A 25,916-nucleotide genomic window follows, 5' to 3' on the forward strand; every position below is an offset into this window, starting at 1 on the left:
ATGTTCGTAGAGCAAGTAACTGGTCAAATAAAAGTTAAATCTCTGACTTTTCATTGCAGATTTGCTTGAGTTCTCCAAAACAGCATGAAGAAATTTCTGCTTTTAGACAATGTACTATATTCATGTTAGTACCTCTGTAATGAGTGAGAAAATAATTAGCAAAGGAACAATAGTCATTCTCAATTTTTTTTTTGTCATTATCTATTTTATCCCAACATATCTCTGTCCTCTTTAGCAAAGACACTTTTTTTTTTTTTCCTTTGCATCTTTCTTCTCATTTCACTCTTTTGCTGCCTGGCACTCTCATGCTTTCTGCAGGGAAGTAGGGAGAGTGACACTTTATACTCAAGCTTGATAAATGAATTCTTTGCCTTCTTGTTTCTTGGTAAGTAGACCATTAAGCTGTATGTCCTTGACTCTCCCTGTTGGTAGGATGAAAGAATATAACAACAAAAGGATTCACCTTTGAGTAAATTTTATTTTACTTCCAGCATACAGTTAATAATATATTTTGTATACAATTTCCCTAAAATACTACATGATTGAAAATGCAGTAGAAGGATTAAAATGTGATATGCTTCATGTTTTCACAAGTCTGGTTGAAGTTTGTTGTTTTAACATCTTAACTTAAGCTTGCATTCCCACTTGCATTACGTGAAGATCACAATATGAAGAAAAAAAAGAAACTCCTCTGAACCAGTTTTTATAATGTGCATCCTTAACTGACAATAAGTAATTGGAAAAGAATTTTTGTATTTGTAAGGTTTGACCTTGACATTGTTTGTGTAGGCCTCCAAAGCAATTATTGTAGAAACTGAAATGGAAAACAATGGCAAAAAGCAGACAGAAATGCTCGAATTAGTGCAAATCAGAAACATAGCTGAGTGGTATTAGGTGACAGTTTACCTTTAATGAGGGAAGACATGAAGTAATTAAATCTTGACATACAATTATGAAAAATATCAGGTAAAAAGCCTGCTATGCAATATAAAATAAGAAAAGACATTTTCTGAAAACTTGCCTGATGCTCTGTCATCTGAGACTGTTCTTTATGAGTGCAGGGTGAAGGTCAAGGAGGTATCTCAACTCCATCAATCCTTTGGACAGTTACAAATGACCTTTCACTTTTCATAAGACATTCAATATTCTGAATGGGGGGATACATTTTTCTGTGTTTAGAAAATAGCAAAACTGAAACCTTTTCTAGCGCACGAGGTGCATTTGTGTTTGAATCTCCTGAACAGCTCATTCATTCTTAAAAGTTCATTGACACCAATGTCTCATTTACATGAACTACAAGATTTTAAAATGCTGTATCTGTTTCAACATATACTTTAGCTTTTCGTATTTTTATTGCATTAATTTTTATGCTATATTTTGCCTATTTTTAACATGTATTTTATGTTTTGTTCAAGCAATGTTTTAAAACGCTACCGTGCATTCAGATGTATGGGTCTGAATTGTTGCTGCTCCGATTTGATATTAATATAAATCCAAACATTACACCACATTTTTTTTTCATGTTTATTTAGCAAAGGATTAAATCTTGAAGTCTGTTTTAGTCTTGATCTTTCAAGGTGTGTATGGAAATTGTGTTAGAATGTGTACCACCAGATACACATTTCTGGATGACTTTATGGGGTTTAACTTTAATCCATTGGCACTTCTGTGTGCAACCAGAGCTTGCTCTTTGGTCATATGATCTTTGATTTCAGTGGTACTGGCGTTAGGTATGAATTAAGGATTTAATTGTTATTATTTTTGTACTGACTTAAAAAATGCTGGCAAGCTACTATTTCACCTATATTTTGGAAAGTCCTAAATATTTTTTCCCTTTTCCACATAGATTCTTTTTTTTTTTTCTCCCTTTTGTTACACAAAACAAAGAAACTTGGAATTCTAGGCAAGAACTGTTGCTATATCTGTCCCAGTACTCTGCATGTTATGAGTAGGTAACCCTTTTGCTAACTTAAGTTGTACTTCACTGTATAAACATAGAGAAAATAAAGGAAAAAAGACAAGAACAAATATATGTAAACGTTATAAAAGAACAGCATCTCTTCGTTAAAGAAATCAAAAAACCCCTTTGAGATAGAGCATAATAATAAACTGAGACCAGTCTTGGAGCACAAATGAAAACTTACATAGGGAGAACACAAATGCATATTTTGTAGTATCTTAGCTCACTTGCTGTATGTAATCAAAAAATGCTAGAACATACAATACAATTCTATCAGTTTAGAAGAATCAATCACTCTTTTTAGTGCTGAAAGTTAGGTGTGCTTTCAGTTGAACATAATTATTTATTTAAATCATACATAATATCCCATTCATTGCTTATAGAAATATTATTCAAGGTCTGCCATGGGCAACAATTTGAAATAAAGCGTAGGCAATTTTATTAGACTTGAAAAGCTATTCAGAACAGAATTATTAAAACAATGCTCAGAATCTCAAATTGGGTAAACCAAAGTGACATTCATAATAACTCAATAATCTGTTTTCAGAAATATGTCTTGCTACAGTCTTCAAAACCTGTGATTTAGTTTACCTGTACTTTAGTACGTATTCACTACTTATACCTTACACTGAGTTAGATTCTCAACTCAGACCAGTGTAAATCATGAGTTAGCACAGTTTGTGAAACACATTTTTCCTCTCTCTAGCTTTCTTCATAGGTGAGACCTGTGTCAGGGTTTAAAGCTGGGCTGGCTATTAAACCGGTGGCAGATGATCTCTGTTAACCCTCCCCCCAGCCCCTGAAGGGAAAGGGAAAGGGAAAAGGGAGAGACACTTATGGGTTGGAAAGTTAAAACAGTTTTAATAAACTATAATAATGAAAAAGAGTATAATAATAATAGAAATAATCAAATATATACAAATATATACAAAACCAAGATCAAGCTCTCCCGATGTCGGCACGTCACCCCCGGCACTACAGGGCAGGCTCCGGGAAGGCCCAGGCTGGGCCCAGCGACGGACAGGGACTGGATGCAGGGATCGGGATCGGGGGCAGCAGGAAAATGGACAGAGTCCTCTTTGGACACCGGCCATAGAAGAAGGGGCTGAGACCCTCGTGATCCCCCCGCTTTATTCTGAGAATGATGTGTATGGGATGGAATACCTTCGCTGGTCAATTTTGGGTCACCTGCCCTGTCCGCTCCTCCCTGCAGGTGCGACCCTTCTGCAGCTCTTCACTAGTAAGCAGTGAGGAATTTAGCAGTGACCTTGTTTTCTCTAGGAATAAGTACAGCAAGAGCCTTTCTGCATAACATCCCTACTGGTGCCTCAGTGATAACTATAAACTTCGAGCGTTATCGGTCCTGGAAGCAGACACTCTCTGCAAAACATGCAGTTAGTTTCAGAAAGTGCAATTACTTAGAAGAGGCTTAGCTGAAAGTAAAAATCACTGAAAGGAAAATTGGCCTGAAATGGAAAAACAAGAAAAACCATTTCAGAACATTTTAGAGAAGGACTCGAGAACAAATATTGTCCAGTGTGTGCTCCTCTACTTATAAAACATCATTAGCATGGACTTACATCCCAGGAATTTCAGCAAATGAAATCAAACAGAATTACAGTCTTCATAAGTAGATGTTAGGAAAAATTTCCTAAGGCTACTTATATATCAAGACATAATAGGCATACACATAGAAAAAATACTGAAAGCTGCTGTTTACAAATTTCAGAAAACTTCCCTTAATTTTGATGAGGTACATTCAGTTTCAAAGTAGTTGAAGAAATAAACACGAAGCATAGGCATTCCCCAATTTTATAGAAATAAATACAAATAAAAGCTAAGAATTAGAAATTTTAATAGTAGGAGAAAAAAAAAAAAAGAAATCCTCTTTCATGATTTGTCAATTCCTGTATTATCTGGAAAATTTCAAGATCTGAAAAAGTAGAAATAACAGTAACCCCTTCTCCCTCCACCCCCCCGCCATCTTTTAAAGGGCTTTGCATATGTCTTTCCTGGAATTTGAAAAATGATTTAAATTGCTTCTTTCTTATGATGGTAGAAGTCTATATTTTAACAGAGAGCTTCTGACAAAAACCATGTTTAGGACTGCTGATCTGTTTTCCAGTTGAGTCTTATCACACTAGTGTATGAGCTCTAATTTAGTACTAGCAAGTAGTGAGTTTAATGTATGTCATGGTTAGTCTCCCCCTTGGGTTAATGTATATATGGATATATATATTCAAACAAATTGGTAAAAATAAAGAAGCTGGCTGATGCAAGACATTTCTTATTCTCTTGAACTGTTATTCATTTGAATGTGTGAATGTTAATTACGCACTCAGTCCAAAATTTGCACCTTAATGAACCTGTGAAGTTTAAATTGGTGTCATGGCCTCAGCAGATGATAGCCTACTGAGTTCCTGCTGATCTTCCCTTATATGTAGGTTAACATGGTGAAGACAGTGACCCAGCAGATTACTTTATTTCATTTTTTTTTTTCTGTTGAGACCTCTGTCGTCTTGGTTTGAAACTAAGGCTCAAGCTGTGAAATTGGAAAGGAAAAGGCCAAAAGTGCAAAAAAAACCTCAAGTGTACTAAAATCTAGTGAAATAAAACCAATTTAAACATATTGATGGCCCTAACTGTAGCTCAAATACATGCTTATATGCAAAAGCATAGATATATTGAAATAATATATTGAAATATATATGAAATATATAATATATTGGCCAGATATATTGAAATAATACACTATCATCTTCTTTTAAAAAAAAACAACAAACCAGTGAAAACAAAGGAAAATAAACATAGAAACAAAAAGAAATGCAAGATTATTTTGGAGATTTTACATTAACAAAAATAGGAAACTTAGTTTTGGTTCCCAGAACAACCACCATTCAGTTACACTGCGAGTATAAGAAAATACAGTGAAGTTTATACTGCACAGTATATGGCATAGAATACAATATAATATGTATGAAAAGTGCAAAGCAGCAGAATTATTGTTGCTGTGGGAACCATACTTTGAATTTAATGACATTTGTTTGTGTCATATCTCAATCACAATGTTGCATTAACATAGTCATTTGCATTTAATTCTATATTACGTTCCCAGTTTAGAAGAACACATTTGCAGTTGCTCATGTCTCTGCTTCCAACAGTGATTCAAAATTATATACTTTCTAAGATTATTTTGACAGAATTATATATAACCTCATGATGGAGCATCTCATTACCCTGGCAAGAGACCTTGATGCAGAAAGTAGTTTGTGAAGGAGTTAGGTATCTATAACTAAAAATCTTATTTTTAAAGATGGTTTATTAACTATGCTATTATGCTATTATACTTATATATTCATGGGTGAATATTTTGTTATGAGAGATGGAGTGCTTAATTATTTCTCAGTGACCACAACTTCAATGTAAGCAGTTTGAACTCACAAGAAAACAGAAATGTATAATCCAGTTAAGATTCAATTTATGCTTTATTTATTTCTTTTGATAACATAGGACATCAGGCTGGGAAGAAGATACAGTCACTTAGTATAGACGTCCGTAAGCTTCTGTCATCTCTTCTACTACAGAAAAGCACTGATGAGAACCAGGCTGAACAGCTACTAATCAGTATAAGGAGAACTGTACATGGAGATAATAAAGTAAAGCATAGAATGAACATTTTGTTTGAAAACAGTCTAATGGGCAATATGACAAATAAAAACAAATGATATGTACTATGTATAAAATATTCCATAATATTTTGAAGGAAACTTGAATTTACTTGTGTATGGTAGTACTGTTACTGAAATGGAGATGTCTCCTAAGCAATGTATGCATAGACCAAGGCCCTTTTGTTCTAGCAATTAAACAAGCAAAAGCTGGTGAACTGTTCATGCCTCTCTTATAAAAAACCATCACTGAAATCAAGATACTTATTATGAGAATAAAGGTAAAATAATGACCCCTAAAAGAAGTGAAAAAATTCTAATCAATTTTACCAGGAGAAGGACTTCACATTGAAACTTCCACCTAAGTTTCTTTTAAAACAAAGTTCTAGAGTTTTTTATTGAGTATACAGAGAGAGGCCTGACAGGATCTCAACATCTCTCTTTATTTAAAAAGATCGCAAGGGTTAAGGCATGTTGCCAGCGTAAAAGCCAACAGAGAGAGTGAGACCAAAGGCAAAGAAAATAAATTAAAAAAAAAAATTAACTGGAGTGGTTATGAGAGAGGATAATATGAAAAAAAGGAGAAGAAATAAAATATAAAAAAAAGTAATATAAAAAATTATAAAATGGAAAACTACAAATATTTAAATAATGATTATTATTGTGCAGGAGAAACTCTCACCCCTTCCTCCATTGAGGCTGAAACATTACAAGCCCTAATGCTGAAAATCCGTTGAGATGGAAATCTTAGGAAAAGCTTGAATAATTTATTTTATTGTTCCCATGCACCTTTGCGTGTTATGGGTTGGTAAATAACTAAGTAAGAACATCTGAAAAACATGCTTGATGCCTTTGAGGTGGTATTTCTTACAGAAAAAAATCTCTTCAGGAAATATGCATAATACTTGACCACAGACAAAGGTAAGGCAGTAATATGGAAATCTCCTAAATTCTTTACAAAGTTGTGATGATATTATATTTTAAAAACTCAACCAAAATTCAAACACAGTTATCAGGAGCTGATGAGCTAATTCCATCCCCGGCACAAAGTTGCTGACTTCAAATTCAAGCCATATTCAAGGTCTGTTCTCTAGGAAACAAGTCCTCTGTTCTACCACTTGCCTGCATAAGGTCACTGAAGAAATTCGGAATTTAGTTTTAGCTTCCCTCCCCCTCCATTTATTTACCAAACACAAATCCTTGCATATCATTTCACAACATAATGATCTCCATTTATTTATGTTTATATATTTTGAGGGGATCAAGAAAAATAAGCTTCCCTGCTTTCTAGAGGCATTAATTTATATCTAGGCCATATCTTGTTTTCTCTGAAGGGTTTTAATTATTTATTTTCTTAATAGAAGGCCTTATATGATTCCTTCCTGTCCTCTTTTTACAATTCAAGATATTATATTTTTGCTCTCATTTGCATTGTATGGTATACTTTAAAGATACACGTTTGGAATACTTATGTCTAAGAATTTTTTTTTTCTCTTAGCTGTGTGACTAATGCAAAAACTTGGACGGCTTACTGATAATTGTAGTTGTTTGATGTTACACATCTCACAAACAATGTGCCACTCAGGCTTTTCTCGTTTTTTGCTTCTCAGAAGTTTACATTAACTGTTTTGGCTCCATTTCAAACAGTTGAACACAGGCTGAGAAGAATTTGGGAGTGGGGAAGGGAAAGACAAGGATGGTTGAAAATACCTGAGATGGGACAGCCTGAGAAGTCCTTGTTAAATTCGACATCTTAGAATTGGGACATGAAACACAGCTGCACAAACCTGCAGTACGATATGTTCAGTGGTGAAAAATCTTAAGCTAAGGCAACAGAAGCAGGAAAAAAAAAAGAAAGGAAAAGAAAAATGATAAAAACTTCCCAAGCTCCATGATGAAACCAGTCCTCTGAGCCTGTGTAGATAACTCAATTTCCCTTTTCCTTCTGTTGGTGCAGAATCCCATTTTGTAGTCACTTCCCATCAGAACAGAAGGAAAAATAAGAGAATATTAACCCTTTAGGAACATAAAAGAAGATAATGTGCCACTTTATCATACAGAAAAATACTGCGTCCGTAATTTGTGAAGGTATTTCATGCGCCCTTCTCTCTTTACTGCAGTTTAACTCTGATGAATCACAGACAGGTTTTCTGTCTTTTCAGAAAGTGATGGAAAATACACCCGTGGGGGTATTGTATGCAAAATCCTTATAACTGGGCAATAACTGATCCTAGTTGCCTTTTTGAAGGAAACACTCTTCAGTTTCTTAGAAAAGCTAACATTTAATGACCACTGAGAATACTGGAGATGGTATGTGGACTACTACAGATAACTTCAGAAAGGTTGTTAAGGCTTAAGTCTACTGATTTTCCTTGTGCTCATGCCTCTCCCCCCTCCCTTGTACATGTTTGTGTGTAGATTCAAATACAGTTCCAGTTCAATATTTACAGTTCTGTACAGTCTCTGTTAATCTTCATTCACTTATAATTACATTTTTTACATATTATTGAGTCAATATCCAAGAATTCAAGAATCCAAGTGTGGATTCTTCAGAGCCTGGAAAGAATTAAGAGTAATCTGTCCTATTTTTGCACTCAACCAACAAACACTTTTCACAGTTCAGTGTCCTGAGTTCTGTAAATAGCAAAAAATTTCTTGTGTCTGACTCCTTTCCAGTGGGGTTTTTAAACTTTCAGGATCCAACTGAAATCCAGGATCCAACCCAAAATCCCAAAGTTACTCTTACGTCCTCTTCCCTGGAAGGAAATTACAGAATATTTTAACAATGCAAATAGCATCACGAATATTTTGTCTCTCAACACCACTGCAAGAACAAATATAAGTAAGTACCTCACTGGAAGTCTTCAGCTATATCAGTGTGTGATTGTAAAATCTATAGGAGTAAGAGCAAAGGATTCTCATTAACCAATCTTGTTACATGGTCATGAATAGTCCGTTGTTTACCAATGGGCAGCTGGTGGAATGCTCTGTGATGACAAAAGTATTCATGCAGCAAGAAAGGAGTGCTTGCTCTGGAGTATTTCAAGTTCAAGATTTTTTGATTCAAAATCTGGAAAACAGTGTGGTATAAAGCCATACAGTAGACGTGAAATGCCCAGCAGTGCTGTAAGAACTATAGTATGAAGAAGGTCAGTTTCACAGAAACCTATACAGAATTAATTTCAGACTTATAAAGCATCTCACCACCAGCAGATTTCTCTTGAATGGCTATAACTACAGAAGCAAACAAGCCCTGAGAGCTGTTAGTTTTCTGTCACTGTTTTGGCATAGGCACACTGGCATGCCATATCCACAAAGATGATGCTTAACATAAAAATTAAAGCAAGGCTTGTTATTGTCATAAGACTGTAAACTCTCAGTAGTTTTCATGGCTTTGCAAATATGGTGTCTCCAATTGAATGGGATATACCATATCTCTTTTTTCTCTCCTCTCTCCTCTCAGGCTACAGAGTACAGTTATCATTGAACTCCAGACCTAGTGAATTTAATGGAACACCAGCTTTAAAGTGCGCCACTCTGGCAAAACGTGCTCTAAGAAATTTTAGTAACTGCTAAGTGTTTTCATTGATGATCAAAGACTAGTTGACATGGGTAATATCATTAAAAATGTGAATTGTTGCTATTTATCATTTGCTATCATGGCTAGTTAAACCTTACACTGGATCATAGAAGTAAAACTCTTAAACTATCACCTGAACAACAACAAAATAGCTACAGAATAAGTCTTTGATCAGCTGAAATTAACTGATGGTCGGGTGCACATAAGATATACTCACTTTTAATTGCCCATTGTTTTCTGTTATGCATTTGAAAAGGAACATGGGAAATGTCTGAAATATGGCTAATAGATTTGGAGAGACTGTCACAGCAGTTTAAGCTGATGGGACACTGATGATGCTTTCAAGCCTTGACTACCTGTTGTAAAGCAACTACATTTCCCTGTTTGCTCACAAGGGTCTGTGCTGGGGAACCTTTCCTGTAAAGATAAGTTGGCAGGCAGGAATCTGTTTACATTCCTTTTACTCTAAGGCTTGTGTGTCTGTAGGGCTATGTGCCTTGTTTGCTTTTTTCAGTGAGATCATGTTTGCCTAAGTGATGGGCTTGCTTGAGCAGATGGGCTCTGTGGAGGTTTCCTTTCCCTAGCATTGAGGAAACTGAAGCACTGGAACATGTTATGTGTAATTGCAAGAACAGTTAGTAACCCAAACTTGGAGAGCCTTGGGCTGCTTTGGTTTGTGGCTAAATGAAGCACGAAGTCATGGGAGCAACAATCACCTCTTCTCTGCCCATAGTTAGCAGGGTAGGAAGGAATCAGTCTGGTGCAGAAACTGGAAAAATCAAAGCAGCTGACTTCCCCTAGGGTGCTGTTCTCATTTTCAGCCAGTGAGTAGCTCTGGCTAGAAATAATGCTGCTCATCTACTGTGCATCCTCTCCCGGCTATAATGAATCACAGTTTGCCAGGGTGATGCACACACCTTGACTTTGGCACTAATCCACTATCATAGCTACCTATTCCCTTGTAACACAACAAGAGGAGGGAACATTCAGCTGAGGTAGGAGTCTGCATGGAAGCAGTTTTTTGCCATCCTGGCCATGTGCCTCTGATTTCACGCAGCTCCTGGCACATAAACTCTCACTGGGAGACTGATGATTGAAGCAAGCTGGTGGTTGATTCAGACAGCTGACTGGTATTCTCACCTCTCTGCTTTTGGCAGTTCTCATTTCTGTGCCTCTTCTTAGCCTTTATTTCTTCTGGTTATTTCTCTTTCCCAGTCTTGTTTCCTTCCCACACGAAATTAGCATGTTTTTAAACTTACTCTTCTGTCTCTAGGTGAACCTGCTTTGGCAGGGGGTTGGACTAGATGATCTCCAGAGGTCCCTTCCAACCCTTAAACGTTCTGTGATTCTGTGATTCTGTGATAGCAATCTTACTGGTCATCCGCCATTGCTTATGTACCTCAACTACTCAGGGCAGAAATGATGGTGAGGATTAGGTTATGAACCTAATCCTCAGGTTTAGGTCAAAGTCAGTGTACAGAGTTATTATGCTTTGTGGAGAACAACAATGAAAAATAACAAGATTATAAGCACTCTGGAACTTAACCTTTTTCTTTTTCCCTCTCTACACCAAATAATGGGTCAGTACCACTGAAGTGAAGATGACTTAGCTATTTCCTTCTTCCTTTCTTATCTCCACTTTAACATTTTTTTTGAGCAGAAGAATGGAACAGCAAGTGCTTAGATAGTAGATAGGAGAAAGGAGAAAGTGAATGGAACAGCAAGGCAGACGTTGGGCCCCTTGTTTGCTTTAATTGCCAAGGAAAGATGAAGGACATTCTTGACAATGCTCATCACTTATTCTTTCACTGGAGGTGACTAAGATGCATCTTTATGATACCTGCCTGTCAAACTTCTGACATTTAGGCTAAGCCCAGTGCTAGCCTGTTGAGATATAACTGTGTCACTTTCAAGTATCATTAGCCTACACTGAGGCTCGAGATTTCGTTAGATTCTATTTCCAGTTCTGCTATGCTTGACAAATTCTCAAAATAACTCACATCCCCCAAACAAACCAAGAATCACCAATTCCCACTGGTGTCTTTTTTGTATCAAGGTAATTCAAGAAGTAAAAATACAGTTCCAGTCTTTTCTAAAAAGTAAAGACCTATAAAGAGGTTAATGGTACTGTTAAGGATGCTTGTTATAAATTGACTATTTTGATTCTTTTTTGTCAGTAACTTTTTAAAAATAGATTAGCAAAACAATAAAATTAATAACATAACCTGTGGTCAAGTTAAAGTCTAGCTAATTTTCAGGTAGAAATGTCTGAAAAAAACCTGATTTAATCAAGGAACAAAGCTCCAGTTGTATGTCACAAGCAAATGCAGTGAAAAGAAGAAACAATTTGAAATGGAATTTGCAATAGTTTCAGAGAAACAGACCTGATCAAGAGGAAGTGTGTATAAAGTGTATTTACAAATAATTTCTTATAACACATAACATATTTGTCTTGTTTTTATAAAGGTGTATAAACTTTTATGAAGGTTTATCTCACTTACCAAGTGGATGTCTACATCTGAGTTAACTTGTCGAACTCAAAGATGATAAGAAAAAAGAGGCAACTGAGAGATACTACAGGAGGTGTTTTTGGATTGTTTTGGCTGCGTCCGTTAGACAAACAATTTGCCTTTCAGAGATATTTACTTTTCTTCAGCGATCATACAGGGAATGTAAATGACTGGTTAAGATACAGCTGTGTCCATCATAAGTGTCTCTGTGTGAGAGGGTTAATTCTGACTTGCTTGTGTAAAAAATAATAGCTATAAGTAATATTTATGTTGTTAAATTTCATTGCATACAGACATAACATAATAATTTTAGAATTAAGCAGTGCATATTTTAAAGTTATAGGCCTCATAGCTGACAATCTATGGCATTTATATGCTCAACAGTTATATGTTTGCTATTACAAAACTTCAGCTTACGCAGAGAATCAGTAGGTGCAATCCTACTGAAGGAAACTCTGAAAGGTAAAGGAGCTCAGGAAAGATGGAAAGTCAGGTTACATCATAGTCAAGCATAAGAACAGTCCTGATACTCAGAAGGACCTGTAGATGTATCAGGAGACAACCTTGGCTAAGCAGGAATCTCCTGATAGAGCTCTAAAGTATAAAAGCAGTACACAGGGGATGAAAACAGGGATGGGGTACAAAGGAGGAATTTAAAAACATTGCCCAAGGAATGTAGGGATGGAGTCAGAAAAGCCAAAACTCAACTGGAATTCAGACTATTCAATTAGAATAGATATTTAATTCTCAGCAGAATTTTTGTCAATATTAGAAAGGGATTTCTCAAGCCTTCCTTGAAATAGTGCTGCTCAGAAAGGTTTTGTTTTACCGAGTTATTTTTCACATGAAAAAATGGTATGATATGAAATGAGGAAGGTTTTCCTTTGTGTTATGGACTAGTGGTGCTAGGATCTAATGCCTCTTGAAAATGAGATTTAGTGGAAAGCAATGCCTAAAGGGCCTATAATTATACTGATCATGGAAAGAGAAAAGATAAACAGAATCTATGTTATGAGTCTGAACAAGAAGCTCACATGATTGAGATTTATATAATCAGATAAAAAAATTTGAAACTTTTGTTTAGCAGTCCACATTCATCCCAGATTGACAGCTTGAGAAAGGTCATAAAACATTTTCATTTGCTATTATGTATATAAAAGTTCTGATTTTTCTCAGCTGTTACATGGAATGGAGAAAGAAAATAAAGTTATTAGTCTATCTGTAGGTTAAGAAATAACAGAATGCAAAACAAAAATAGGTGACAGTACATACCTATGTTGGGTATGTACGTTTTTTTAGGAAGGACAGGCCAGCAAGGCGAGGAGGTGGTTTTGCCCTTTATGTGAGAGAGCAACTGGAATGTATGGAGCTCTGCCTAGGGGTGGATGAAGAATGAGTCGAGAGCTTATGGGTAAGAATTAAGGGGCAGGCTAATATGGGTGACACTGTTGTAGGTTTTTACTACAGGGCACCTGATCAGGAAGAGGAAGTAGATGTGGCCTTCTACAGACAGCTGGATGTAGCTTCATGATCACAGGCCCTGGTTCTCATGGGGGGACTTCAACGACCCTGCTATCTGCTGGAAAGACAACACAGCTAGGCACCCACAGTCCAGGAGGTTCCTGCAGAGCATTGGTGATAACTTCCTTACACGGGTAGTGGAAGAACCAATCTGGAGAGGTGTGCTGCTGGACCATGTACTAACAAACAAGGAGGGACTGGTTGAGGATGTGAAGGTTGGGGGCAGCCTTGGCTGCAGTGACCATGAGATGGTAGAGTTCAGGATCCTGTGTGGAGGAAGCAGGGCAATAAGTAGGATTACAACCCTGGACTTCAGGAGAGCTAACTTTGGCCTCTTCAAGGACCTACTTGGCAGTATCCCATGGGTTAAGGCTCTAGAAGGTAAGGGGGGTCCAAGAGAGCTGGTCAATATTCAAGCATTACTTCCTCCAAGCTCAAGATGGTGCATCCCTATGAGTAAGAAATCAAGCAAAGCAGGCAGGAGACCTGCATGGGTGAGCAAGAAGGAGCTTCTGGCAAAACTGAAATGGAAGAAGCAAGTTTATGGAATGTGGAAAAAGGGACTGGCCACTTGGGAGGAATATAGGAATGCTGTCAGAGTATGCAGGGATGTGACGAGGAAGGCTAAGGCCCACTTGGAATTAAATCTGGCAAGGGACGTCAAGGACAACAAGAAGGGCTTCTTCAAGCATGCAACATGAGCAGCAAAAGCAAGACCAGGGAAAATGTGGGCCCGCTGCTGAATGGGGAGGATACCCTGGTGATGGAGGATACAGGGAAGGCGGAGTTACTGAATGTCATCTTTGCCTCAGTCTTTACTGCTAAGGCCAGCCCTCAGGAATCCCAGACCCTGGAGGTAAGAGAGAAAGTCTGGAGACAAGAAGACTTTCCTTTGGTCAAGGAGGATCAAGTTAGAGATCATTTAGGCAAACTGGACACCCACAAATCTATGGGCCCCAATGCACCTACAACTGTTGAGGGTGCACGTTATTGCGAATACAGATGTTATTGTGAAGCCACTCTCCATCATCATTTTTCAAAGGTCACGGAGAACAGGAGAGGTGCCTGAGGACTGGAGGAAAGCCAATGTCACCCCAGTCTTCAAAAAGGGCAAGGAGGAGGACCCAGGAAACTACAGGCCAGTCAGCCTCACCTCCATCCCTGGAAAGCTGATGGAACAGCTCATTCTGGATGCCATGTCTAAGCACGTGGAGGAAAAGAAGGTTATCAGGAGTAGTCAACATGGGTTCACCAAGGGGAAATCATGCTTGACCACTGTGATGGCCTCTATGATGACATGACTGGCTGGGCAGATAAGGGGAGAGCAGTGGATGTTGTCTACCTTGACTTCAGCAAGGCTTTTGACACTGTTTCCCATAATGTCCTCCCGTGGACAGGGAGGTGGAATGAGAACCGGCCGAATGGCAGAGCTCAGAAGGTTGTAGTCAGCAGTGCTGAGTCTAGTTGGAGGCCGGTAGCTAGCGGTGTTCCCCAGGGGTCAGTACTAGGTCCAGTTGTGTTTAACTTATTCATCAGTGACCTGGATGAAGGGACAGAGTGTACCTCAGCAAGTTTGCTGATGACACAAAAATGGGAGGAGTGGCCAATACACCAGAAGGCTGTGCTGCCATTCAGCAAGACCTGGAAAGGCTAGAGAGTTGGGTGGAGAGGAACATAAGAAATTCAACAAAGGCAAGTCTAGGGTCCTACACCTAGGGAGGAATAACCCCATGCACCAGTACAGGTTTGGGGTTGACCTGCTGGAAAGCTGCTCTGCAGAGAAGGACCTGCAACTTCTGGTGGACAAGTTCACCATGAGCCAGCAATGTGTCTTTGTGGCCAAGACGGCCAATGGTATCCTGGGGTGCATTAGGAAGAGCGTGGCCAGCAGGTCAAGGGAGGTTATCCTCCCCCTCTACACTGCCCTAGTGAGGCCACACGTGGAGTACTGTGTGCAGTTCTGGGCCTCCCAGTTCAAGAAACACAAGGAACTACTGGAGAGAGTCCAGCGGAGGGCTACAAAGATGTTTAGGGAACTGGAGCATCTCTCTTATGAGGAAAGGCTGAGAGCTGGTCTGTTTAGCCTAGAGAAGAGAAGACTGAGAGGGGATCTTATCAATCCTTACAAATACCTTAGGGGCGGGTGTCAAGAGGAGGGGGCCAGACTCTTCTCAGTGGTGCCCAGCGACAGGACAAGGAGCATTGGGCACTAAGTGAAACACGGGAAGTTCCATTTAAATATGAGGAAAAACTTCTTTACTTTGAGGGTGACAGAGCACTGGAACAGGCTGCCCAGGACAGTTGTGGAGTCTCCTTCTCTGGAGATACTCAAAACCCGCCTGGACGCAACCCTGTGCAACCTGTTCTAGGTGAACCTGCTTTAGCAGGGAGTTGGACCAGATGATGTCCAGAGGTCCCTTCCAACCCTAACCATTCTGTGATTCTGTGTTTTGTCTTGGAATCTATAACCTGCTTGTCTTAACTTATTTTCATAATTTTTCAACTTTAATCCGGACATCTCACTAATCTCTTAAACACCATTGTATTTCCCTTCTTATGGTGACATGTTTCCTATGTTGTCAGTTGAACAATTCAGTGCTATTAAACTTGGAAATTGAATCTGTTCAGAAAAGTGAAAGACAACAGAGATTTGAGCTGTCCTGTCCGTTAGGACAGCTGCTTTCCTTTTCCCCATCTTTCCCTCCTGACCATGGTATACTTCAATTCTGCATGTGAAATCCTGGCTTCAACTTATTTCGATTAGAATTTGGCCATTGACCTCAATGTAAAGAAGATTGACACACATGTGTTCTGTTGATGCAAAGAAAACAAGAGGAGCAAAAGAGGTAACCATGCTATGGTGAATTTGGTCAATGGAGTATAATAATACATTTACTATTTAGAAGAAAATTGTTTAGTTTCTCCTTTTTTCCCTTCCAACCCTAACCATTCTGTGATTCTGTGACTATGTGAAACATTAAAAATGATAGCCTCAACAGGATTGTTAAACTTTAAGAAAGAAATCAAATTAATTAAAGATTAATTAATCTAATTCTTTTATTATCAAAGCAGAGCAGATACGGAAAATTTGAAATGGTAACCTTCATGAAGAAGGAGCTAGAAATTGTTCAATAGTTTTAATTGTTTAGTTAAGCATATAAACAATTTTAAAATTAGAATTAGAACTAAAATTAGCTTTGCTTGATAAGAAAATCTTGCATTTTGTATGTCTCTTGTCTACCTTGTAATCAGGACGTAAACATGAAAACAATGAATACAATGATGGTGTTATCAATAAACTGTGTTAACTTTTTAATTAACAGTGTTATGTGGCTCTATAGATACATGCATGTGAAACTAGAGTTGAGTTCCTGACATCCCATCCTATGTAAAGTTATTTCTGAGAGAATGCCTTCAATCTGCTTTGGTGAATTAACTAGTTTCTGAGAACTTCTGTGCAGCAAATCAGAAAGGAAGCACTGAGACTGCGAAGGCTTCAGTAACATCAATGAGATCTTAGCTTGCTAAAAATACAGCTGGATACATGACGATGTATGGAGAGAGACTGACATTGTCATGAAGGTCAGCTAGATATTGAAGTACTAGGTAGAATTAATTTTAGAGAGCAAAATGCAGCAGCTAAGTAGTTCCTTCCTCTCTGTCTTTTCTGGCTGCTTAACAGGAAGCAAAGGTGTCCTTCTTCTGTGTATAATTTTTTCCAGTGGTGAGAAAGCCAGCTCTAAGTCACCATTCATCCAGGATTGCAGGTATTTTTTGTAGCTCTTTAATCCAGGCAAACAATACCCCATCTTTTTCCTGTATCCATTTTTATTCTGTCATTAGTTAGCACTACTATATATCAATGGGCTTTCTTATTGTGATGTACCACAAACATTTATATCCTCCCAGTCTGAACATTCTTACTGACCTTACTTCATAGTCACTTACAATTAAGCCCATATTCCACTTAATACACACTTAAATAATCTACAGAATTTTTATTTGGGTAAACCTTTCCTGAAAAAGATTTATTTTAAACATGGTCAATTTGTTATTTAGGTAGTCAAAAATATATATGAAGTAATTTCATTTATAAAAATTAAACTGTTATGCTTAACTAATATTTTACTACTACAGGTCTGAAAATGAAAAATCCTGCATTTTCATGTTCCAAATTTAAAGCAAATTCTTCCTCCCACATCTGTTGTCACTGAATTAGAACTCCCTAATCTTTTACAAAGGTTATGTAATATCACTATTAGCATTCATGTTCTGTAAAAATTCCACAGAGTCCCAAAGTACACCTATCAATCTGTTTTCCTGCTACTTTAGATCTCGTTTTTACCTTTGCAGCTGCTTACAAACTAACCCAAAATTTGGGGATGAGGCTTGTTTTGGAGTTTGTTTTCCAAGGCAAATACCCAGCTGTAATGTTCTGTCACCTCTTTTGACATATTCTAAAATAAAATTTTTAAATCACAATTATGTGCATCATACTTCTCTATACTAATGAAGCTTGTCCCCGGCAATTATCAGATTATGGCAGCCCATTTTTCAGTGCCAATTTCTATCAATTTTTTGAACAGGGGTTTGTTCCACAGTGCCTTGATGCTATACTTTTTAAACCCACCATACTTTGTTATCTTTAAGTTCTTGCAGAGTGAGAACCTGCTTGAAAATTTCTCTGCGTGGTTTGCTATCCCTTTTGAATGACCACAGCTCCTTCATCTCAAGCACTGTCTTCTATTTCATTGCAGACCCACATGCTCTGGGCGTGGTGACCTCTTTATATATCTCACCTATAAACCTTTCATTCTAGTGAATGCTGCATACTGTGGCAATTTGTCTGTTGAGATCATCAGCCTTGCTCTTGAGGTTCACATATGCGCTCTTCAGATGTCTTCATCCAGGAAACACCACATCTTATTCTACTCACAGATCATAAGATTCCTCTTTGGTTTAGGTCCCTAATCCCTCAGGCTCAGAGTCTCTTTTAACTTGTAAGAATAACACTGAAGGGCGAAAAAAAGACAATAAAATTGGATGTAACGACAGCCAATCAGTCAGTAACACCCCCCCCCCTTACTCCTCCCTTACCCACTTACAATCAGCACCAGCTGTAGTGCAATTAAACTCAGCAGGTGTTCAGAGGAATTACATTTTATCACCACCATCCCCTCTGCTCCCCCTTCTCTCCCCCACTCCCACAAGACCCAACTGCCTTTCTTTATGGGTCTATAAAAAATAGAGCAAGTCAGATATATAATGGGACTAAAGTAACCAAAGAATTAGTAAAAGAAGATGAAGATAGATTGAAGAAAATGTGCTCACAGACATTCATGGGGAATGTTTAGAATAAAAACATTAATATTGCTTAAACTGATAGTTAGAAACTCTTCAGGGGGTCTTCATTGTCTTTTCACTTCATGTAAAGCCCTTAAATTGATTGTACAAGGTTCTGAACATTCTTGTCTGGATTCAATAGTGTGATTCATCATATGCTTATGAAAGCCATGATGATGGTTTCATGTGGGCTACTCACATGCTTAAAATTACCTATACATGCAAGTGCTCTGACGATCATAGTGCTTAGCACCTTGCAGAATCAAATGCTAAATAAGTAATATTATTATCAATTCATGGAAATACTAACTCTGAAAGGGTTAAATGGAAGACTCAATTTTCATGCTACTAACTACTGCCATTTGTCCCTGAAAAACTAATTCGGAATATGTTTTATATTGTATGTTGCCCATTAGAAGGAAGAAAAGTAATCCTTCCTGTTTGGTATTTCTTTCATTGATGCTTGTTTAGTGTTTCCTCTCTTTCTTAGTTTATTTTAGTCTTTCTTTCTATGATCAGTCTTCATCATGTTCTCTAGCAGATGTTTCTATTTTTATTCACTCAGCTCTACCAGTATTCTGGATCACTGTAAAGACAGTAGCCAGGCAGATGACACTGGAAGTGATAGAGTATTCTAATATTAGAATATAAAAAGTAAAGTTACCACTTTTATATAAAAGTTCACTCTTTTTTCTCAAAAATATGACTCTTCTCAAATCTTGCTGCATGTAAATTGAATATTAAAAGGAAAAGTTATAATTTTGAAACATTCTAGTTGATGCTAATCATATTATAGAAACAATTATTTATTTTGAATTTGCTGTTTTAAATACTTTCAGAATTCTAAATTTTATTTTACACAGCTTACATTTCCATATGCTATTGTTAATGCAGTTTTTCTCTTACAGTGTGATCACTTAAGAGCTCAATCAAAACTGGATCTCATGCTTTTATGCTAATAAAATTTACTGAGGCAAAAAAATAGAAGAGTTTTAATTAGTAGGACCTCATGTTGCAGCATCACAGGGTACAGTTTTGTCACTGACTATGTAGCCTTCTGTGTAGACTGAAACTGTATCTGCCTCTGAATTAGGTATTTTAGTAATACCTAGTAACAGTTTTAGTATTTTGCCCCAAGAGTATATGAATAGAATCTTCTAAAAGTTTATAATTATTCTTTAAAATGTTAAAAACACCTAGAAACTTTAGAATTTTTCTCTCAAATGGGGTTTAAATACATGCAGATCAGAATTCTTTTATAGTTTATACTTTAATTTCATGTAAGATACTAGGAGGAGGCATACATTCAAAGGGACTAAGTACAAAGGTTCAATACTTCTTATGGAATAAGCAGGCAAAGGTCCTGTGAGAAAGTTAATCATGTACTCAGAGACTGTAAAAATACAGATACAGACAGATTAACATTGCACAGCCAAGTCTAGCTGCTGCATTTCCTAGCCTCAGACTGTTTGACTTGACATTATTTTATCATAGTTCTAAATGCAATTCCCTAAGTATTAAAGCAGCAAACATGAACAAAGAAAGCTAGAACCTTACTGACTCCTCTGAACGATGTTAGCAGGGCTGGAATCTTTAGAGCTAATGAAGCTTTTCAGCAAGTGAAGCTTTAGAATAATCTAAACAGTGAATTTTGACACATGTGGACTGACCAGTATAGTGGTACTTGGCCCTATAGTATAGGGGTATATAACCACTTAACGACTACATTTCATAACTATTTCTTAAATCAGAAGGATGTGCAGCATACTAGGGAATCCTGGGCTGTATTTCAGGTTTTACAAGGCAATGTGCTAAAGATCTTTCTGTTCTCTCCATCCCAGCCTTCTTCCTTCTGCATTTTTTTTCCATTTCTTTTGCCTCAGCCTGTCTCTTTCTCCCTCTGAGCAGCCAAGAAATTAATTGGTCTGGCATTCCTTTCCCTCTGCATATAGCTGGAACATTTCTAAAGCTCAGTTCATTGTAAAGTTTTTAGTTTGGCTTGGAAGATATCAAAAAATAGACATTTCACCACATTTCTCACAGCAGTTTAACCTTCTAGAGGGGAATCATTAGAGCTGAGTGAGATATTAAGAAACAATTCACTTGCCAAAAAATGCGACTTACAGCTATCAATGGACTTAGTTTGAATTCACCAAATACTTTCCATTCTTCAATATTTGATATATAAGTTGCTGGAGGTGTGGTTTCTTCTTTTACCTTGTAGCCCCATGGCAGAACAGTCCTCAGGGTGATGAAAGCCAAGTTTGATTTAATGGATCTGAACTGCTGGCTCTCCTCTTTGTCTCAGTGGTACATTATATAATGTGAATCATGGAAATGGTTCCAACAGGAGATTACATTTTTTTCTGAATTAACTGACAGCATTTTTACTGGGACACCTTAGTGAAAGTTCATTAGCAAAGAAGAGTATTAAATCTCTATCTTTGTATTTCAGGAGTGCTGTCTGAGGAAAGAAAAATCAACTTCTTTTTATTTTTTTTTTCTTGTGAGCATCACATCAGGCATTCTGGAGTGGGACATGTTAATTTCAGTACGGTAAATGGATGCTGCAAGTCAAAAATGTTAACATGATCCCATCTCTGCATAATAAGCAACTAAACAAGGTCTGGGATTTTGAATACAAAGAGACGTTGGTCTGCGTCACACAAATTCCTGTATAAGTGATCACCATTGACTAAAGTCTTTTTGAATTATCTCTAAAGTTGGAGAGAAAAATGACAGTAGAGCATTTTAAAAATGAAGTACTGGAAAAAAATAATATTTGTAACAATTTCCTGATTTTCTTTCCTTTGCTGGAAACAATTTTTATAAAAGAAAACCTTTTAGTGCTGTAGGTCAGACAGTGCTATGTACAATTCTGGTCTCAGTGTTTCAAGAAAAATATTGTGAAATTAGAGAAAATACATGGAAGGGCAACTAAAGCATTTAAGGGAATGGAACATCTATCTTATGAAGAGACACTAAAAAGGTTTGGCTCTTCAGTTTGGAGAGGAGAAGAATGGGGGGGTGATGGTTTATAACTGAGGTTTACACAATTATAAAAGCAGTGAATAAACTGTATGCAGAAATGTCATGAAATCCTGCAATACAAGTAGAAACTGCTCCATGAAACTAGTCGGTGGCCAGTTTAAAACAGTCAAAAGGAACTAGATAGTGATCTTCTGGGATTTGCTTCCATGGGATTGTGTAGAGGCAGAGAATACCAGTCAATTGAAAAAGGGATTAAGAGTAATACAGACACAACAAGTCCATAAATAGATACTAAAAGCACTGAGCTTTAAGTACCCTCTTACACCTCTAACAATAATTGTGGATGCTGGTCAAGGAGAAGGACCACAGAAAGTGTCCAGTCTCATGCATTCTCCCTGCATAAGTTGTCCTGTTATCACTGTTGGAGACAGAAAGCTGGTCTTATGTTTCTGTCAGTGTCTTATGTATGAATGCAAAAGCTGGAAGAGCTGGGAGTAATGTCATCTTGAGTGAGAGAGTGGTATCTATGAGAAGGAACGACTTCTGTCTTCTGATGTTCTCTTAATTCAGAACTGAGTACCAAATGGGAGCTTCTGCTTCTCATAGCTGTGATATACCAGCTGAACATCAGCATCTTTGGCTTTTTGAAAGGCAGTTTTCGACTATCTGCTAAATATTTATCACCATACTAAGCCTCTTTTTAGGAATGAAGAATACAATACTCCATATAATATTTGAACATTGCCCTGATTTGAAGTCATTAACAACAGTACTAAAGAACTTTTTTTTAACATAGTAGGGGGACAAAAATAGTTGCTTGATATTAGCTACTTAGCATTGCTTGTCATTTCACTTTGCTATTGGACCAGTCTAGATGGATTGGATTGAACACAGGGATAAGAAAGATGTAGATATATGATATGGAATTAAATAGTAGGCTCCAGTTTGATTTTTATCACACATACAATATATTGCAAAAAAACCCCCCATCATGTATATGCTACACAACAAATATAACACCCTTTGTCTAACAGTAAGGGCATACTGTAAACTTCTGTTTTGTTTCAGTCGTGTTTGAGCAAAGCATTAGGAGGCCTGTTGCCCTGCTTCCAAAGGCATTGGCTTCCTTTTATAGAGCTAAAGGCACATTAGCTAGAGGTTCAACATTGCCAGAGTCCTGTCAAGTATTTAACCAAACTACGGGTCATTATTATTTTTCACTAAGGTAGGTCAAATAGTTTGTCATAGATTTCCCTGGTGGATTTTTGTGTGTGTGAAGATTTATGTGTAGATTTGCCAAAATACCAAGTCTGGTGGACTTGGTAGTATTAAGTTAATGGTTGGACTCAATGTTAAGAGTCTTTTCCAACCTAAATGATTCTATGTTTCTATTATTATATAAAATAATAATTCCTAACTTACTGGCAATCCTCCTAGCAACCTGTCATTCATATTTTTTTTTGTGCTTTCTCTTCACTTACTACTATTAAAAATTAGATTGCTTACTTCTGTTTGTCTTCTAATTCTTTTACAGAAGCTTCGAAAACCACAGAAACCTATAGTCTACCAAGATATATTGAATATATTTCATTTTTCCTGTTTCCTGGGGGCTGTCCTGGGGAAAGGCTACAGTCTTGTAGACGTTGATTTGAAGTTAAGGCTCTGTCCCATGTTCCTGCCTGGGTTGTAGTTCCTCTTCTGCCACTTCTGACCCGCCTGTGGCTCAGAATCTATTATGAACTTCATCGGTCTTCTTCACTGCTTCATTCTCATACAGACTGTCTACTCATCATCCTAGGCAGCATTGCATAAATTTACGTAATGTCCAAAAACATTCACTCATGTTAAAATATATTGTGAAGACTCCTGCAGTGTAGGAGCAACTTCCTACAGTGCTTTATGAGCCACTCTCATTCTCTCATCTCCCTGAGAGGGGTCTAGGTCTTCATTTTCTTTGTCATTTGAGAAGGCAGAATCATTTTACTCCTCTCTCACTTAAGCAATCACGTCTAGTCATCTTACCTGCAGTCAGCTTGCATGCATCTCCGGGGACAGAAATCTATCTACTAGTCAGCTCTTGAGTCAGATGAGCATTTGCTGCTGAATCTTCTAGCTATGGGAACCAAGCAAGCTAGTCACCAGGGAATATATAAGGTATAAATGTAAATGCTGTCCACCTTATCCCATCAGTCTTTGCCTGAGGCATCTGGTATTGGGAATGGCATTGTTGGCTAGCCTGAAGGACTGTCTATCTATTATATTTCTTAACAGTGTAATTCACCTTACAATTATAGACAGTGAGTATGTCCAGTTTTTTACTGTTTTGTGATTATGGACTTCTAAGTAATCTCTAGCTGTACACTTAATTCCATGCTTTTCCACCTCAGTTTTTCCTTCCATTGTTCAAAAATTGTAATTATCCATTAGCTTTTAGAGGTGCATCTCTTTGAAGTACTAATTATATTTATTACTGTTTATGATTCTCTTTTTCTTTGACCATATTGAAAGTAAGTGCTTAGCAATCATGGATTCTTAGGTAACCATCAGTTTCCAGCTCAAAAATTAAATGGTCTTTATCTCTCATGATGATGGACAAGACACCCTCAATTACAATAGCTTTAAGCAGTAGCTGTATTTTTTAAAAAACACAAATGATGTTTTATGGGTAGATACTTTAGCACTCATTTCTAATCATTCTCTTTCTTCTCCTTGTTCCTTTGTGTACAACTCAGACAGTTTCCATTCTCATTTTTGTCTGAGTACCAGAAGCAGTTTCTCTTCAATCCTTAATTTTCAGTTCTTGTGTCTGTTACTATTACAGCCTCAATGTAAAAATCGCAATCATCACAATCATCACAAATTCTGCCAACTTTAGCTGAAAACTGATCTATTTCAGGTGGGCTGTTCAACAAAATTATCATCTGGGGTACACAGCATGTTATTGGGGGTGCCTGCATGGCCCAACCTTAGCAAAATGGCTGGGATAACAGCAGCTGACAAGGCAGTAAAGTAAGAGTAGCAGGGTGGGTGAGTGGGACACCCAAACTGTTTCCCCCAGACTGATAATGCTGAAGAGGAAACTGACCATCAACTGGATAAATGCTAACCAAGAAACTACAGAGACTTTTGAAATGGAGGAGTCAGCTTGCAAAGAAATAAGAAGTACAGGAGAAGAGAAGCTTGGAGATTTGTACTGTGTGGGAAAAAAGGGGAGCAGGGCAGCAGTGGGGATGGCATGACTCTGCCAGATGTGGCCCAGTGGCACTGAGGGCTCTGCCTGGACATGGCAGCATGGTGTCCTTGTGAGTGCCCCCAGTCACCACCTCCATCTTGACCATGGCCAGCACAGGGGCAGCCGCTTGCAACCCATGGAAGGGTGTTTATAAATTTGTGCATGTGTAATAATATTTTGTAGTATTGTGTTGTACCTGTTGTGTTGCTGATACTCATCCTAATGTGTAGTTCGTTGGTTGACAGTTACTTACCTAGCTTTAATAAATCAAGGAACCAGTCTGATCCTGATTTGATTGAAATTATCTGAATTGAGTAGTTTTTCCCAGTGACACGTGCAGAACACTCAGAGTGCTCACTCAGTGTACATGCAAACTTGAACTAAAATTAGTATGTGCAAATAGATTATTTTTGGTATTTAATTAAACCACACTGGATAATACAAATGCAACAAAATGGACTTATGGATGTAAGCATACAATGAGAATTTATTGAGTTACCACCTATCAGTTGAGTAATTGAGCATTGGCAACTTGATCTTCATCTGCTTTGTCATTCAAGAGCAATTTTAAATTGAGTCTCAAAATAAAATCCAACATATAATTTAACTGCTTATCACACATATTTCCTTGCAATGGCATCCCCATTTTTACATTTTAAAAAAGTGTTTTACTGATTCAGGCTGATATAAAAATGTAACAGGAAAAATATTTTTATTACTGAGCTATTTCCTGAAATTTTTACTCTTTAAGATGTTTTCTCTTAGACGATACTGAGAGAACCTTCCATTGTTAGAAATGAGCTCTACTTTTTAATAAGGTTTACAAGAAGACTTTTTAAAGGTTTATAATTAGGCAAACTCCCAGATGAGTCTCTCCTCAAAAATAATTAATTGTAAGGACTTAGAAGGAAATAACCTTGTCATTTCTGACTTCTTTGCTTGTAAAATTCCATTATTTATATTGTATTGGTCGAGAGTCAAAAAGGTATAAATTTCCTTTACTATTTCTGTAAAGTGATGTTTGAAGTCAGACTTCTGTCAGATCGAGTAGTGAAAATCAAATTTGTCATGTATCTGAAACATTGTGTGGTACACTCTTTAGACACAAGAACTT

The sequence above is a fragment of the Nyctibius grandis genome, chromosome 3 (assembly GCF_013368605.1).
Source record: "Nyctibius grandis isolate bNycGra1 chromosome 3, bNycGra1.pri, whole genome shotgun sequence".
In the NCBI taxonomy this organism is placed as follows: domain Eukaryota; kingdom Metazoa; phylum Chordata; class Aves; order Nyctibiiformes; family Nyctibiidae; genus Nyctibius; species Nyctibius grandis.